Source organism: Procambarus clarkii, chromosome 52 (assembly GCF_040958095.1).
Source record: "Procambarus clarkii isolate CNS0578487 chromosome 52, FALCON_Pclarkii_2.0, whole genome shotgun sequence".
NCBI lineage: Eukaryota > Metazoa > Arthropoda > Malacostraca > Decapoda > Cambaridae > Procambarus > Procambarus clarkii.
The window spans coordinates 6,312,897-6,328,819 of record NC_091201.1 but is presented as its reverse complement, the minus strand read 5'-3'; the positions used below and the strand labels follow the sequence as shown (position 1 = coordinate 6,328,819).

The 15,923-nt window shown below is 44.1% G+C and overlaps 1 protein-coding gene across 2 annotated transcripts in view; it reads left to right on the top strand.

Annotated features, from left to right (window-relative positions):
• LOC123763692 (ell-associated factor Eaf-like) overlaps positions 1-14,023 on the top strand; it is a 57,044-nt gene extending 43,021 nt beyond the window's left edge. Inside the window, exons 5-6 of one of the 2 annotated variants that reach the window (XR_011222697.1) lie at positions 4,396-4,750; positions 4,847-14,023. The gene's annotated coding sequence lies outside the window, so the exon portion shown is untranslated. Of the gene's footprint in view, positions 1-4,395 lie in introns of both variants that reach the window. The other variant, XM_069304288.1, reaches the window with a different exon arrangement.
• The last annotated feature ends 1,900 nt before the right edge of the window (positions 14,024-15,923 follow it).

The following is a 15,923-nucleotide window of genomic DNA, read 5'->3' as shown; positions in this document are numbered from 1 at the left end:
ACAGTAGACACCACCACCACAGTAGACCCCACCACCACAGTAGACCCACCACAACAGTAGCACACCACACCACCCACAGTAGACAACACCACCACAGTAGACACCACCACCACAGTAGACACCACCACCACAGTAGACACCACCACCACCACAGTAGACACCACCACCACAGTAGACACCACCACCACAGTAGACAACACCACAGTAGACAACACCACCACCACAGTAGACACCACCACCACAGTAGACACCACCACCACAGTAGACAACACCACCACAGTAGACAAACACCACCACAGTAGACACCACCACCACAGTAGACAACACCACCCACAGTAGACACCACCACCACAGTAGACACCACCACCACAGTAGACACACACCACCACAGTAGACAACACCCACAGTAGACACCACCACCACAGTAGACACCACCACCACAGTAGACAACACCACCACCACAGTAGACAACACCACCACAGTAGACACCACCACCACAGTAGACAACACCACCACAGTAGACCACACACCACCACAGTAGACAACCACCACCACAGTAGACAACACCACCACAGTAGACACCACCACCACAGTAGACACCACCACCACAGTAGACACCACCACCACAGTAGACAACACCACCACAGTAGACAACACCACCACAGTAGACAACACCACCACCACAGTAGACACCACCACCACAGTAGACAACACCACCACAGTAGACAACACCACCACCACAGTAGACACCACCACCACAGTAGACACCACCACCACAGTAGACAACACCACCACCACAGTAGACACCACCACCACAGTAGACACCACCACCACAGTAGACAACACCACCACAGTAGACAACACCACCACAGTAGACAACACCACCACAGTAGACACCACCACCACAGTAGACACCACCACCACAGTAGACAACACCACCACAGTAGACACCTCCACCACAGTAGACACCACCACCACAGTAGACTCCACCACCACCACAGTAGACACCACCACCACAGTAGACACCACCACTACAGTAGACACCACCACCACAGTAGACACCACCACTACAGTAGACAACACCACCACAGTAGACAAAGTTTGCTTGATGAACGAGCATCTGATGACGTAAAGTCATCTAAACTCATGTATAGCAACTATAAATAGTTTTAAGAAATGCGTTCTTACACGTGATATCCCCAGAGTGTCTTACATGTAAGATCCCCAGAGTGTCTTACATGTAAGATCCCCAGAGTGTCTTACATGTAAGATCCCCAGAGTGTCTTACATGTAAGATCCCCAGAGTGTCTTACATGTAAGATCCCCAGAGTGTCTTACATGTGAGATCCCCAGAGTGTCTTACATGTAAGATCCCCCAGTGTGTCTTACATGTAAGATCCCCAGTGTGTCTTACATGTAAGATCCCCAGAGTGTCTTACATGTAAGATCCCCAGAGTGTCTTACATGTAAGATCCCCAGTGTGTCTTACATGTAAGATCCCCAGAGTGTCTTACATGTAAGATCCCCAGAGTGTTTTACATGTAAGATCCCCAGAGTGTCTTACATGTAAGATCCCCAGAGTGTCTTACATGTAAGATCCCCAGAGTGCCTTACATGTAAGATCCCAAGAGTGGCTTACATGTAAGATCCCAAGAGTGTCTTACATGTAAGATCCCAAGAGTGTCTTACATGTAAGATCCCAAGAGTGTCTTACATGTAAGATCCCCAGAGTGTCCTACATGTAAGATCCCAAGAGTGTCCTACATGTGAGATCCCCAGAGTGTCTTACATGTAAGATCCCTATTGTGTCTTACATGTAAGATCCCCAGAGTGTCTTACATGTAAGATCCCCCAGTGTGTCTTACATGTAAGATCCCCCAGTGTGTCTTACACGTAAGATCCCCAGAATGTCTTACATGTAAGATCCCCCAGTGTGTCTTACATGTAAGATCCCCCAGTGTGTCTTACATGTAAGATCCCCAGTGTGTCTTAAATGTAAGATCCCCAGAGTGTCTTACATGTAAGATCCCCAGAGTGTCTTACATGTAAGATCCCCAGTGTGTCTTACATGTAAGATCCCCCAGTGTGTCTTACATGTAAGATCCCCAGAGTGTCTTACATGTAAGATCCCCAGAGTGTCTTATATGTAAGATCCCCAGAGTGTCTTACATGTAAGATCCCCTGAGTGTCTTACATGTAAGATCCCTAGAGTGTCCTACATGTGAGATCCCCAGAGTGTCCTACATGTGAGTTCCCCAGAGTGTCTTACTTGTAAGATCCCTATTGTGTCTTACATGTAAGATCCCCTGAGTGTCCTACATGTAAAATCCCCAGAGTGTCTTACATGTAAGATCCCCAGAGTGTCCTACATGTAAAATCCCAAGAGTGTCTTACACGTAAGATCCCCAGAGTGTCCTACATGTAAGATCCCCAGAGTGTCTTACATGTAAGATCCACAGAGTGTCTTACATGTAAGATCCCCCAGTGTGTCTTACATGTAAGATCCACAGAGTGTCTTACATGTAAGATCCACAGAGTGTCTTACATGTAAGATCCCCAGAGTGTCTTACATGTAAGATCCCCAGAGTGTCTTACATGTAAGATCCCCAGTGTGTCTTACATGTAAGATCCACAGAGTGTCTTACATGTAAGATCCCCAGAGTGTCTTACATGTAAGATCCCCAGAGTGTCTTACATGTAAGATCCTCAGAGTGTCTTACATGTAAGATCCCCCAGTGTGTCTTACATGTAAGATCTCCAGAGTGTCTTACATGTAAGATCCCCCAGTGTGTCTTGCATGTAAAATCCCCAGAGTGTCTTACATGTAAGATCCCCAGAGTGTCTTACATGTAAGATCCCCAGTGTGTCTTACATGTAAGATCCACAGAGTGTCTTACATGTAAGATCCCCAGAGTGTCTTACATGTAAGATCCCCAGAGTGTCTTACATGTAAGATCTCCAGAGTGTCTTACATGTAAGATCCCCCAGTGTGTCTTACATGTAAGATCCACAGAGTGTCTTACATGTAAGATCCCCAGAGTGCCTACATGTAAGATCCCCATCAGAGTGTCCTACATGTAAGATCCCCAGAGTGTCCTACATGTAAGATCCGTAGAGTGTCTTACATGTATGATCCCCAGAGTGTCTTACATGTAAGATCCCCAGAGTGCCTTACACTAGAGATCCCCAGAGTTTCTTACACGTAAGATCCCCAGAGTGTCTTACATATAAGATCCCCAGAGTGTCTTACACGTGAGATCCCCAGAGTGTCTTACACGTGAGATCCGCAGAGTGTCTTATACGTGAGATCATCAGAGTGTCTTACATGTAAGATCCCCAGAGTGTCTTACATGTAAGATCCCAGAGTGTCCTACATGTAAGATCCCCAGAGTGTCTTACATGTAAGATCCCCAGAATGTCTTACATGTAAGATCCCCTAGTGTGTCTTACATGTAAGATCCCCAGAGTGTCTTACATGTAAGATTCCCAGAGAGTCCTACATGTAAGATCCCCAGAGTGTCTTACATGTAAGATCTCCAGAGTGTCCTACATGTAAGATCCCCAGAGTGTCTTACATTTGAGATCCGCAGTGTCTTACATGTAAAATCCCCCTGAGTGTCTTACATGTAAGATCCCCAGAGTGTCTTACATGTAAGATCCGTAGAGTGTCCTACATGTATGATCCCCAGAGAGTCTTACATGTAAGATCCCCAGAGTGTCTTACATGTAAGATCCCCAGAGTGTCTTACATGTAAGATCCGTAGAGTGTCCTACATGTATGATCCCCAGAGAGTCTTACATGTAAGATCCCCAGAGTGTCTTACATGTAAGATCCCCAGAGTGTCTTACATGTAAGATCCCCAGAGTGTCTTACATGTAAGATCCCCAGTGTGTCTTACATGTAAGATCCGTAGAGTGTCCTACATGTATGATCCCCAGAGAGTCTTACATGTGAGATCCCCAGAGTGTCTTACATGTAAGATCCCCAGAGTGTCTTACATGTGAGATCCCAGTGTGTCTTACATGTAAGATCCCCAGAGTGTCTTACATGTAAGATCCCCAGAGTGTCTTACATGTAAGATCCCCAGTGTGTCTTACATGTCACTCCCCAGAGTGTCTTACATGTAAGATCCCCAGAGTGTCTTGCATGTGAGATCCCCAGAGTGTCTTACATGTAAGATCCCCAGAGTGTCTTACATGTAAGATCCCCAGAGTGTCTTACATGTAAGATCCCCAGAGTGTCTTACATGTAAGATCCCCAGTGTGTCTTACATGTCACTCCCCAGAGTGCTATATAACTGTGACCTTGAGGTGATGAGCCAAGACAGATGAGACAACACGCCGTCCTCATCACGTGATGGACAATTCACTCAACAATGTCTCTTGTATTTGCAGCTGTTGGTGAGGTTCTTCGTGCCTGTAGCAGCCTGAAGGGTGGAGATGGCTGATCATTTTTATATCTGAAGGTGGAGCCGCCCCTGCTGGAGCCTCACACGCACAAAGGCCAACGGAGGCTCGGTTGGGGGCGGCTTCTCCCCATCGTAGAGTTTATCCGCTGACTGGGCTACTCAAGAGGCATCATGGCGACCTCTCTCAGGCCTGCCACGGTGCTCTATTCTCCTTGGGCTCGTGGATGCCCAGTCCATAGCTCTCTGGAACTCGTGGAGAGCGTTCAAAGCTCTCCAGAGCTCTAGAAGTGTATTCACAGCGTCCTATGGGTCGTCGACACGAAGTTCGCCGCTCTTCAGCAGTTGTGGAAACGGAGTTCGAAGTTCCTCAGAGCTTGTGGAAACGGAGTTCGAAGTTCCTCAGAGCTTGTGGAAACGGAGTTCGCAGTTCCTCAGAGCTTGTGGAAACGGAGTTCGAAGTTCCTCAGAGCTTGTGGAAACGGAGTTCGCAGTTCCTCAGAGCTTGTGGACACGGATACTGAAATAATCTTGGATTTCCCGAGGCCAAGTCTAGCACATTCTTCCGCTCAAATTCTTAAGAGGACAGAGCCCATTCATCAATGTAATTAATATTCGAGATATATGTCAAATCCTTTAAAATATGTTATTCAATAATATACCCTTACCTTGTAGGACAGGATTTCTTCCTACAAGCGTTTAGGCACATTGGTAGGGCATCCTCCCAGGATTCTAGCATCTTTTTCAAACTCTCCATTCCATCCTCTTTCAGTAATCAAAACACGTGCACAAGCATTACCACCTCTGCTTTGTATATACGCAGCATGAAGCATTTCAAGCTTATTTATGCTGTAGCGAGACGACTAATGCCTTCGTAAATGTCTCCTTGTTTGCTTGGTTAGTTGCCATTTAGCCTTCAGTCGTGCGAAGTGCCGGTTGCTATTCTAGCAAGTAGAATGGCAACTGCCACCTGGCCAAGTCTACTGACTACTATTGCTGGGCCAAGTAGAGTGGTTGCTCTCACTCAACCAAATAGGCTACATGTTGTCACTTAGCCAAGTAGATTGGCTGTCACTCGACCAAGTAAACTAGCATTTGTCACTCTATCGAGTGGCTGTTGTCACTCGATCAAGTGGAGAAGCAGCTGTCACTCGACTAAACACAACAGTTGCTGCCACTTGGCCTCAGGCCTAATATAGCGGATACTACGGTTCAACCCAGTGGCGAAGCTGTTATCAATCCATCAAGTAGAGTCGCTGGTATCACTCCTGCAGGTAGTGTAGGTGCTGCCCCCCGACCAAACCAAGTAGCAGCTATATCACTCGACCAAGAAGAGAGTAGCGACGATCACACGGCCGCCTACAGAAGCTGCTATCACTCGGCCAAGCAGGGCGACAAGTGCTACTCGGCCAAGGACAATGTTCCTCTCGGCCAGAACGTTCGGGCCTCGTTCGTATAAGATTTGACGCACAAATTCAATGTTTCCTTTTGTTTCAGTATTGCTCAAAAAACTTGCAACGACGTGGCTGATATGTATTGACCAAAACAGCAATTCGACTCCTGCTTGAGACGCCACTGTCTTGACGGACTCTCAATGGTGCCTCGATCAATGTTATCTTAGAGTTACCTTTTGGGGGATAATTATTGAATCTAGCTATTTATGTACCTATCAAATGCTATTATTTTTCCAAAAAAAAACACAAAAAAATCTTTAGAGAGGATTTTTGGAAGTGGAACCCACCTGAGGGGCCAGTTTGACCGACTTTTGAAGGGTTCTCTATATATTTTATCACATAGAAATCTTGAGTGCATTTGACCATAATGTAGAAACATAATTTTCTATAGGAGATGAGAACTAAATACACAACAAGTCATTTTATTCCATAGTGAGATTTTAAGTAAATGAAAACAAATAACCCTTCAAGTTCTCATTATTTGTTTTCTTGGTGAATGAAGCTTTTGTAAAGGTAATTCTTTGGAGCATGTGTGTTAAAATAACATTTCAATTGACAAGTGTCGCTGGAAGACATTTAGTGTACATAAGTAACGAGGATCAGGGTGAGTACTGTACGTACAGTCGTCTGCTGGCAACCTCGAACACTGTATATTCTCACCCCTACCCCCCAGGGGCAAGCCTGGGCACGAGTCGTTGATGTCGCAGTCAATGATGATCCTCTGTTGATCTGACGTTGATGTAGCAGTGAGTCAACACTGATGCCCTGTTGATCTGACGTTGATGTACCGTTATATTACTGTATATAACATGGCGTTGATGTCAGCGGTGGGCTGTGAGGCGCCTGTTTCCAACCCTTGCCACCAGAGGCACTCGGGTGCTGAACATCACCGTGAACTGAACAGCAAGACTGAGTCTTGAGGGACCCCTTTGTTGCAGTGAAGACTGTATCAGTTTATTTCTGTATACTGTATGTTTGGTCGAGGAGGTCTGTTGACCATGGTAGTCACACGTTCATATAAACGGCACCACTTTAACTGACTTTCAGTTGGAGAGGAAGTATATATAGGATACTTTTACAGCACTTATAGTATACTCTTTGGTTGGCATGTAGAGTGATGGTTCTCTTCTGATGATGGAAGATATCGCAGTAATGAGAGAAGGCGCTAGGACACTAGGAAGGTATACCAGGACAAGGAGCCAGGATATGAGACAGACTAAGTGCTGGGATATGAGACAGACTAAGTGCTGGGATATGAGACAGACTAAGTGCTGGGATATGAGACAGACTAAGAGCTTGCATATAAAGACTGATAAAGAGCCAGGACATGATAACATAGTGGCGGAACAGTGCCCGGCGGCTACTTAGATCATCGGGGGATCGAACGTCGATCTTGCAATGAGGTAGGAATGAGGCGCCTCACTGACTCACCGTTGAGCCAGACTCATCGATGTGCTGCGGTGTTTGTGTGTGTGTGTGTGTGTGTAACACGCGTACTCATCAAGTCATTCAGGTTATTCATGGTGTTAAAATCCCCTTGTACCCCCATTTATACATTTAAAAAAATATGAAAATTACATGTATTTTATATTCAATATATAAATCTTGTTCTTGCGTGCTCTTAGAAAAATATTCCTTCTCTTTATTGTTTGAAATATAATTCAAAAGTACACAAAAAAATACAAAAAATGTGTCGTTCATGCTGATTGAAAATACTGAACATATCAGAAAATGCCCCAATATTTTGTACCGTAGATTGTACCACGCTTCCTATATAACTTGATATACCCAGACAGTAGTATATTTATGTACTCTGTTGATGCTATAAGCTGCAGTACTGAACAGGGACGAGCTGGTAACGCAGTCCACTGTCGCAGCTGGTGCTGAGGTAAATAATGGGTAAGTAGGTAGTTCTAGGGAAACTGACTACAGAAGGGTAATTGTGGTCTTGTTTATTATCCAGCTAGGGAGGAAATGGTCGACTTACCCAGTCAGTTGACGGGGAAATGGTCGACTTACCCAGTCAGTTGACGGGGAAATGGTCGACTTACCCAGTTAGTTGACGGGGAAATGGTCGACTTACCCAGTTAGTTGATGGGGAAATGGTCGACTTACCCAGTCAGTTGACGGGGAAATGGTCGACTTACCCAGTTAGTTGACGGGGAAATGGTCGACTTACCCAGTCAGTTGACGGGGAAATGGTCGACTTACCCAGTCAGTTGACGGGGAAATGGTCGACTTACCCAGTCAGTTGACGGGGAAATGGTCGACTTACCCAGTCAGTTGACGGGGAAATGGTCGACTTACCCAGTCAGTTGACGGGGAAATGGTCGACTTACCCAGTCAGTTGACGGGGAAATGGTCGACTTACCCAGTCAGTTGACGGGGAAATGGTCGACTTACCCTGTCAGTTGACGGGGAAATGGTCGACTTACCCAGTCAGTTGACGGGGAAATGGTCGACTTACCCAGTCAGTTGACGGGGAAATGGTCGACTTACCCAGTCAGTTGATGGGGAAATGGTCGACTTACCCAGTCAGTTGACGGGGAAATGGTCGACTTACCCAGTTAGTTGACGGGGAAATGGTCGACTTACCCAGTCAGTTGACGGGGAAATGGTCGACTTACCCAGTCAGTTGACGGGGAAATGGTCGACTTACCCAGTCAGTTGACGGGGAAATGGTCGACTTACCCAGTCAGTTGACGGGGAAATGGTCGACTTACCCAATTAGTTGACGGGGAAATGGTCGACTTACCCAGTCAGTTGACGGGGAAATGGTCGACTTACCCAGTCAGTTGACGGGGAAATGGTCGACTTACCCAGTCAGTTGACGGGGAAATGGTCGACTTACCCAGTTAGTTGACGGGGAAATGGTCGACTTACCCAGGTAGTTGATGGGGAAGTGGTCGACTTACCCAGGCAGTTGATGAGGAAATGGTCGACTTACCCAGTCAGCTAAGGGGGGGGGGGATAATTAACGATTGGCCTCTTAACTAGCCAAGTAAACAGTTTCTGTTCGCCTCGTTGTCCAAGATTCGACTATTCCCAGCACCTTATATTAATGACTCAATGGTATATCCCAGAAGACATATAAGAGCCAACAGAATAGTCAACTAATGGTCAAACTATTATAGTCTCTCCGAACGAATTATAATATAACTCTCGAGTGAAGAATTGAATTCCATAATGTTATACATTACTTCAGAAACTTGGCTCATTAATTAATCAAGATTTTAATATTTTTTTTAATTTGTGCATTTATTTTCAAAGCGTAAAAATTAAATGAATATTTTGTAAGTAGTTTTATTACAAAAAAATAATGTTCATGACTATTTTGCAACGTAAATAATGAAATAAAAATCCTCTAGAAAATATATATTTTTTTTAAGTTCAGGAAATGTTTTCATTGTAGTCGGATTTTGGAAAATTTGCTTCAAGTTCAAGATATTTAAACGTTAAACTTTTATGATGGGTTTTATTTAATTAAAACGAAAACATATCTTCAAAAGGCTTTTATATTTTGAAGCATTTCATAGAAACGTGTCGATTCAGAATTTGTAATTACTAATTTTTATTGTTATTATTATTTTATCCTTAGGTAACTCCAGAGACTCAGGATAACAGGTGCATAATTTTGAAGGAAATTTCTGTGGTTTTGAAAAAAAAAAAATTGTGTAGTTTTGAAGAAAAATCGAGTAGTTTTTCTAAAAAATGTGAGTAGTTTTCAAAGAAATTTGAGTAGCTTTTTTAAAAATTGTAGCAACTTTCAACGAAATTTGAAAAATTTCTTACCACGGTGAGAGTAATTTTCAGTTCAAAATGAACTTAAAAAATATTGTGATTTAATATTGAACTGACCTCCCAAACATTTCTCTAAAAGACCGTGATCTAAATTTACCAAGTATTTTTGTACAATGTTGAACAAATGTGAACGGTGAACAATGGAGGGGAAGCTTGCATGTGGCACAGAGGCTCATCTTTATCTATGTCTGTAAAAAAAAAAAATGAAAAATTTATGTACATATTAAATTGTGCCTTGAAATGTGACATTATAATTCTCTGTATTAAAATATCCTCTCTAGAAACACAACTTTATGCTAGGACCTCTAGAGAGTACTAAGACCTCTAGAGAGTAGTAGGATCTCTTAGAGAGTACTAGGACCTCTTAGAGAGTACTAGGACCTCTTAGTACTAAGACCTCTTAGAGAGTACTAGGATCTCTTAGAGAGTATTAAGACCTCTTAGAGAGTACTAGGACCTCTTAGAGAGTACTAGGAGCTCTTAGAGAGTACTAGGATCTCTAGAGAGTACTAGGACCTCTAGAGAGTACTAGGACCTCTAGAGAGTACTAGGACCTCTTAGAGAGTACTAGGACCTCTATAGAGTACTAGTACCACTTAGAGAGTACTATGACGTCTAGAGAGTACCAGGACCTCTTAGAGAGTACTAGGACCTCTAAGAGAGTACTAGGACCTCTTAGAGAGTACTAGGACCTCTAGAGAGTACTAGGACCTCTTAGAGAGTACTAAGACCTCTAGAGAGTACTAGGACCTCTTGAGAGTACTAAGACCTCTAGAGAGTACTAGGACCTCTTAGAGAGTACTAAGACCTCTTAGAGAGTACTAGGACCTCTAGAGAGTACTAGGACCTCTTAGAGAGTACTAAGACATCTAGAAAGTACTAAGACCTCTAGAGAGTACTAGGACCTCTAGAGAGTCTAGGACCTCTTAGAGATCTCTCTAAGACCTCTTAGAGAGTACTAGGACCTCTTGGAAAGTACTAAGACCTCTTAGAGAGTACTAGGACCTCTAGAGAGTACTAAGACCTCTTAGAGAGTACTAGGACCTCAAGAGAATACTAGGACCTCTAGAGAGTACTAGGACCTCTTAGAGAGTACTATGACGTCTAGAGAGTACTAAGACCTTTTAGAGAGTACTAGGACCTATAGAGAGTACTAGGACCTCTTAGAGAGTACTAGGACCTCTAGCAAGTACTAGGACCTCTAAGAGAGTACTAGGACCTCTAGAGAGTACTAAGACCTCGTAGAGAGTACTAAGACCTCTTAGAGAGTACTAGGACCTCTAGCAAGTACTAGGACCTCTTAGAGAGTACTAGGACCTCTAGAGAGTACTAGGACCTCTACAGAGTACTAGGACCTCTAGAGAATACAAGGACCTCTTAGAGAGTACTAGGACCTCTAGAGAGTACTAGGACCTCGTAGTGAGTACTAAGACCTGTTAGAGAGTACTAAGACCTCTTAGAGAGTACTAGGTCTTCTTAGAGAGTACTAGGACCTCTTAGAGAGTACTAGGACCTCTACAGAGTACTAGGACCTCTTAGAGAGTACTAGGACCTCTACAGAGTACTAGGACCTCTAGAGAGTACTAGGACCTCTTAGAGAGTACTAGGACCTCTAGAGAGTACTAGGACCTCGTAGAGAGTACTAAGACCTCTTAGAGAGTACTAAGACCTCTTAGAGAGTACTAGGTCTTCTTAGAGAGTACTAGGACCTCTTAGAGAGTACTAGGACCTCTACAGAGTACTAAGACCTCTTAGAGAGTACTAGGACTTCTACAGAGTACTAGGACCTCTAGAGAGTACTAGGACCTCTTAGAGAGTACTAGGACCTCTAGAGAGTACTAGGACCTCGTAGAGAGTACTAAGACCTCTTAGAGAGTACTAAGACCTCTTAGAGAGTACTAAGACCTCTTAGAGAGTACTAGGTCTTCTTAGAGAGTACTAGGACTTCTTAGAGAGTACTAGGACCTCTTAGAGAGTACTAGGACCTCTTAGAGAGTACTAGGACCTCTTAGAGAATACTAGGACCTCTTAGAGAGTACTAGGACCTCTTTAGAGAGTACTAGGACCTTTTAGAGAGTACTAGGACCTCTTAGAGAGTACTAGGACCTCTAGAGAGTACTAGGACCTCTTACAGAGTACTAGGACCTCTTACAGAGTACTAAGACTTCTTAGAGAGTACTAGGACCTCTAGAGAGTACTAGGACCTCTAGAGAGTAGTAGGACCTCTTAGAAAGTACTAACACCTGTAGAGAGTACTAGGACCTCTTAGAGAGTACTAAGACCTGTAGAGAGTACTAGGACCTCTTAGAGAGTACTAGGACCTCTTAGAGAGTACTAGGACCTCTTAGAGAGTGCTAAGGCCTCTTAGAGAGTACTAGGACCTGTAGAGAGTACTAGGACCTCTTAGAGAGTACTAGGACCTCTTAGAGAGTACTAGGACCTCTTAGAGAGTACTAGGACCTGTAGAGAGTATTAGGACCTCTACAGAGTACTAGGACCTCTTAGAGAGTACTAGGACTTCTACAGAGTACTAGGACCTCTAGAGAGTACTAGGACCTCTTAGAGAGTACTAGGACCTCTAGAGAGTACTAGGACCCCGTAGAGAGTACTAAGACCTCTTAGAGAGTACTAAGACCTCTTAGAGAGTACTAAGACCTCTTAGAGAGTACTAGGTCTTCTTAGAGAGTACTAGGACCTCTTAGAGAGTACTAGGATCTCTTAGAGAGTACTAGGACCTCTTAGAGAGTACTAGGACCTCTTAGAGAATACTAGGACCTCTTAGAGAGTACTAGGACCTCTTTAGAGAGTACTAGGACCTTTTAAAGAGTACTAGGACCTCTTAGAGAGTACTAGGACCCCTAGAGAGTACTAGGACCTCTTACAGAGTACTAGGACCTCTTACAGAGTACTAAGACTTCTTAGAGAGTACTAGGACCTCTAGAGAGTACTAGGACCTCTAGAGAGTAGTAGGACCTCTTAGAAAGTACTAAGACCTGTAGAGAGTACTAGGACCTCTTAGAGAGTACTAGGACCTCTTAGAGAGTACTAGGACCTCTTAGAGAGTGCTAAGGCCTCTTAGAGAGTACTAGGACCTGTAGAGAGTACTAGGACCTCTTAGAGAGTACTAGGACCTGTAGAGAGTATTAGGACCTCTTAGAGAGTACTAGGACCTGTAGAGAGTATTAGGACCTCTTAGAGAGTACTAAGACCTCTTAGAGAGTACTAGGACCTCTAGAAAGTACTAAGACCTCTTAGAGAGTACTAGGACCTCTAGAAAGTACTAGGACCTATAGAGAGTACTAACATCTCTAGAGACTACTAGGACCTCTTAGAGAATGCTAAGACCTCTTAGAGAGTACTAAGACCTCTTAAAAGAGTACTAGACCCTCTAGAAAGTACTAGGACCTCTAGAAAACAGATACTATTCCGAGTCTTCCAGTGTTATGAGATTACATAAACAAATTCTCCAAACAGGAGCGTTGGTGTTCTTTTCAACAGGACAACAGATAAGCTTTTTAGCAGGGCTATTGATGTGCTTCATAACAGGAATATAAATGTTCTTCACAGTAGAAATATATTGACTTTCTTCATAACAAGAATATAGATGTTCTTCAGTCCAAAAAACATAGATACTGTATTCTTTACATCAGGAATATAGACATTTTTCACAGTAAAATAATATATATTAGATTCACTTTATTCCAGCATCTTGTGAACTCTCTTTGTGTGGAAATTACATCAGCACAAGAGAAAGGTAGACGATCCACATATATATAATACATATGCACTATAGAAAGATCCATAAGTTAATACATAGCTTTGCAAAAATAGATTACACGTATATAGAAATATGCTTCATATATGTGAAAAAATAGCCTTTGAGATATATTGACATAGGATTATCACACTACTGGGGAGGGCTCACACCACTGGGCTCACAACACTGGGCTCACAACACTGGGCTCACAACACTGGGCTCACACCACTGGGCTCACAACACTGGGCTCACAACACTGGGCTCACAACACTGGGCTCACAACACTGGGCTCACACCACTGGAAGACTTTGATATAAGCTGAGATTCCTTTACCACTTGCTCCTCTTACTCACAGGAGGGGAGACTCTTGCTGCTCTTACTCACAGGAGGGGAGACTCTTGCTGCTCTTACTCACAGGAGGGGAGGCTCTTGCTGCTCTTACTCACAGGAGGGGAGACTCTTGCTGCTCTTACTCACAGGAGGGGAGACTCTTGCTGCTCTCACTCACAGGAGAGGGACTCCAGTTCCCTCCGGCTAGCTGTATGGTCGGCTAATATTAAAGTGTTTGTACAAGGGACATATTTCTCAATAAATGTCTACCCAAATGTGTGAGTTTCCTTTCCTCCTCTGCCTCGACCCCTCGGCCGCTTCTCCGGGGTCGACGAACGTCAAATTGAAAGCGGTTTGGACTGTGCCAAAGCTTGGGAAGCTGGACAAACCCCCGATCCTGGCCTACGGAGGAGTCATTGTTGCAGTCCTTGTAATTGCAATTCAGCACCGGAATTCTGACTTTCTAGTCGAGCTGAAGGATTAATTACGCTGTTGGTGCTGGCTTGTAGACAGAAGGACAATATTCTATCTAAAGGGAGAGGGAGCATTGTGTATTGGCTCAATCTTAACACTCAAAACAATCTCTTAATTCTCTGTACTGATAAAGAGTGCCTGAGCTCTTGAAAGACTGCATTGAGTGTCTGTGTCTAGTTTCCTGTTAATTGGCTTGTAAGTTATAATGCATCACAGTTTAATTAGCTGTGATAAAAACAAATGGTAACTTTTTACCTGAAAGTATCTTCCTTTATCATTCTGATTAAATTTATTCTATCGTCTGCCTTTGTTTATATGTTTAAGTTAATTATTAATCTCCCTGGTTACCTGAGGCACCGGGCATTCCACCCTCCCTATTTTCTTAACGTTAATCAAGCTAGACAAACTGAAGTTAGTTTTCTTTCACGAAATATACGAGCAATTAAGAATTTGCTTCACAAACTCATGATCACTCATCTGAAGTCGCCAGCGGCACTATGGTAGGCGAGTAAGTAATTACTCAGAAAAAGCACCAATCAGGGGAGACTATGTAGCAGTAGGTTGACCAGACCACATACTAGAAAGTGAAGGGACGACGACGTTTTGGTCCGTCCTGGACCATTCTCAAGTCGATTGTGAATGTCACAATCGACTTGCGAATGGTCCAGGACGGACCGAAACGTCGTCGTCCCGTCATTTTCTAGTGTGTGGTCTGGTCAACATACCTCAGCCACGTTATTGTGACTCATCGCCTGCATATGTAGCAGTAGGTAAGTAAGTAATTAGCGGACAGAAGTCCGCTAATTACTCTAGAAGTGTGTAATTAACATTTCTGTAACTCTAGAGAAGTGAGGTGACTCTAGAAGTGTGAGTTAACAAGCTGAGTGAAGTTGTTTACAGACGATGAGGTTGCGAAGATCCGTGGACAGTGTGTATGAACCAGATGGGCGTCATTAAGAAGCATACAAGATATACACACACATACACCGAGCTCTTGCACCTGTCATCTGGGTGACTAAATACGTGATTGATATTCTCAGTGAGCCTTGTATAGCCCCTGAGCTGCGCACATATTTAAAAATATTACATCGTGGCGCACATGAGTCAAAACAGTTAATACGTCAACTAAGAACAATTACAAATATACACATGGAGATCTGGGGTGGAAACAACAGTTGAGCAGCGGAGTTGCAGAATCTGTGGTGAGAGTGACGGACACCGCCTTGACCACTTCCTGAGGGTATGTGGACATGTAAGAGACATTAGAAATATGTAACCATAATAAACCCCAGCGCAAGGTAACCTTGCGGTTATCTTGCAGTCATTTAGGGGCTTAGCGTCCTCGCGGCCCGGTCGTCGACCAGGCCTCCTGGTTGCTGGACTGATCAACCAGGCTGTTGGACGAGGCTGCTCGCAGCCTGACGTATGGCTCACAGCCTGGTTGATCAGGTATCCTTTGGAGGTGTTTATCCAGTTCTCTCTTGAACACTGTGAGGGGTCGGCCAATTATGCCCCTTATGTGTAGTGGAAGCGTGTTGAACAGTCTCGGGCCTCTGATGTTGATAGTTCTCTCTTGAACACTGTGAGGGGTCGGCCAGTTATGCCCCTTATGTGTAGTGGAAGCGTGTTGAACAGTCTTGGGCCTCTGATGTTGATAGTTCTCTCTTGAACACTGTGAGGGGTCGCCCAGTTATGTCCCTT